Here is a 3,166-nt window from a genome sequence, read left to right as displayed (position 1 = left end):
AAGTTTAAGGTGCTGAATATAGTCATATAGCCTGCAAGAATCTTCAAAATTTGTTTCCAACTCATTTTTCCAGCTTCATACCCTTTCAGTCTCTTCCTCCATTGTCGTTGTTGCTCTCTCCTTCTCTCCCCACCTCCTATTTCCTGAACATTTAGAGAACTTTCCTAGATCTATGTCTTTGCTCATATGGTTCTCTTTCTTGGGTTGAGAAACACATATATAACTTCTATTTAGTTAGGGTCTTAGTTGGGTTTTACTTTCTTCAATCTGTAAATGGGGGATAATCAAAAGAAGTTTAGAGAGTTGTTTTGAAGACTGAATGAAATAAACACTAAGCATGTACCTGGTACATTATAGGCCCTCCAAAATGTTGATTCCATTTAGTAGTTATCATACTTCATTCAGATATAAATTCAGTCTTCAGTGCTCTTTTAACATTGTGTGTATCTTCATTATCATCCTGTTTTATGGTTTTTTTTCTTTGACGCTAGAGTATGATTATGAGCTGCTTCTTAGTAGGAGGGGGTTTGTTTTATTATTTTTCAACTGCTTATTATGAGGTAGATATTATTATAATCACTTTTACATGTTACTTATTCTTGTGTCCTTTGCATCTTCTAGTTCATGCTATTTTAGTAGCTCATGTTAAGATCTTATTTTTTTAAAGCCATGATGTCTTTAATAGTAATATATGTCATTTTTTTGTATAAAACTATGATGGCCTTAACTGGTCAAGAGGGACTTTTAACAATCAATTACATTTTTTCTCCCATCCCTCTACTGACTTGTGGAGTAAGGTTACAATAGAGCTTTCCACACTGAAAATGAAATCTCATTGAAAATGAAACTATCAAAAAGAATGAAATTTATTCAGGAAGCAAACTTTGAGATTTTACTCCATTAGTCTTGTGTTCTTAAACAGCTGAACTGTATCAACAGGTCCACCAGGTTCAAGCTGATTGTAGAATAAAGTTGAAGTAAGGAGTGGGGCGCCGGGGAAGGGAGAGTATATCACCAAATTTTACTCAATGTCTTACTTAAATGGCGTTTCCAAGATCCACTAATGTTATGAGACCTCAAGATTATTGTGAGATTTGAAGTCTGAGAATATACAAGGATTAATACTTCACTTTGTTACTATTTTGTCATAAGCCATCTGGAGTAACATAGCAGTCTTTTGTGAAATTAAGATAAAACCGAAGAACAGAGAGAAATTGTCTTCTAGAGTATATAGCCAGAGATAAAATTATACATTGATATTAATCTTTTGATATTTATAGGGTTTTGGTGTTTGTTTTTAAATAGAGGGACAAAAGTTGCTGATTACTTGAGACTGTTCTGGGATCTCATTCAACATTTCATTTCAGTGGGAAAGGTTTCCTTGAAGTAGAATTTGAACTAAACCTTTGAGAACTTGAGAGATGTAATTTGGAATACAGATGACAGAAAAGATCCTGAGTGAATATTCAGAGCTCAACAGAGCAATGATAGATATTGCTGTGGGAAATAACCTTTTCCACGCTGTATGTGTACTTAAACAAATTGCTTTCAGGCTGGAGATATGAATTATAATTATAAATAGAGCCTGTTAGTAAATGTAAATTTGTTACAAGCAGGAGATTATCTGGGAGGGTAAAATATATGGTCATGCCAAGATTTGTGGGGAGAAGGAATGAGTCAGAAAATAAGAGAAAACCCTGATCGAGGTAGTTAAGAATGAGAACTGGGTGTCCAAAGAAATTGGAAAGTTGAGAAATTATGAGAAATTTAAAAATGATAAATGAATGAACTGAGACACCTCTGTAAGGTTATAAGTGAGTAAAAGCTTAGATGCCTCAGAAGAATTAAATCTAAAGGACTATTTTGCTTGAACTGGAGTAGCTGACTAGAATACAAGAAACATAAAAGTCACTTACTTCCTCAGTGATAGTTAGAACTCAGAGAGCTTAAGCTTTAACTGGAGGTAGAAGGGAAGTGGGACTAGAAAAAGAAACTAGTAGAAGAATCAGAGGAAGATGGATTGTGTACCTATGTCTGACTAGAATTGAGGGAGCTGGAGAATTGAAGGTATTAAGGGATAAGAGTAGAATATGAAAAATTGATGAAAGTTCTCAAAGCCAAACATGAAGAATTTAGACCATTGTGGAATGTGATAAGGGATTGATAGGAGGCTTAAAAGGTGAGTAATGTTTTCAAAATGGCTTCTGAGCATTACAATTCTGGCCACAGCATTTGGGAAGATTCAAAAATAGAAGATTTAAAAAAGCCAGTGAACAGAAGGTTATGGTAGTCTAGTCAGGAGATTATCAGAGTCTAGACAAAGCATTTGGCTATGGAAGTGTAAAGTAAGAAAGAAATCATGTAATAAACACAGGAAAAATGATAGAGTTTTTGTCAACTGATAGATGTGAAACATGAAGGACTGTTAGGAAATAAAGATGAATCTGAGATTTTGTTCTTGAATAGCTGTCAGTGAAGGTAAATCCTACAGCTATTGTGAAGCCAGACAGGGAAGAACATTTTGAAGGTGGCTGGGACTCTGTGGTTAAGAAATGTGCCTGCTACAGTAACTCGAAATTGTAGCTAAATACTTAGAAGAGAGGAAACAAAAACTTTTAGGAAAATGCCAGTATTAGATGAAAGCCAGGAAAGAGGCAACAAGCTGAATCTTTTCTTTTAAATGAATTATCAGAGGCATAATCAACGCTGAATGTCATTTCTTTCTGTTTCTATTAGTGTGAAAAGCCTGGAACAACATGGTGAGCATTTTTTTTTATTTCAGCATATTATGGGGTACAGATGTTTAGGTTACGTGTGTTGCCCTTGGTTCCCCTCCCCCCAAGTCCGTGTTTCAAATATGTCCATCCTTTGGGTAGTGCGCATTGCACTCCTGAGCATTTTATTGTGAAACTTACATCATAAAATATCCATAATACTTGAATCTGAAATGAAGTGACAGAAACTTAAAATTTGAATTCTTATACTACAGTTGTTTTTTGTGTTCTGGAGAGGTAGTTATTTCTTTTTCAATTATTACAATAATATTGATTTATCATACAGAGGCATTTTAATGGTTATGGGCACATATCTGCAACACCTGCTTGTTTTGTTTTTTTTTTTTTTTTGACTTGACATTGAACTTTCTACTTGGAAACAAGCTGTGTAT

This window comes from Propithecus coquereli, unplaced genomic scaffold, assembly GCF_000956105.1.
Source record: "Propithecus coquereli isolate 6110/MARCELLA unplaced genomic scaffold, Pcoq_1.0 Scaffold86, whole genome shotgun sequence".
Lineage (NCBI taxonomy): Eukaryota > Metazoa > Chordata > Mammalia > Primates > Indriidae > Propithecus > Propithecus coquereli.
Note: the sequence above shows the minus strand (reverse complement) of the source record.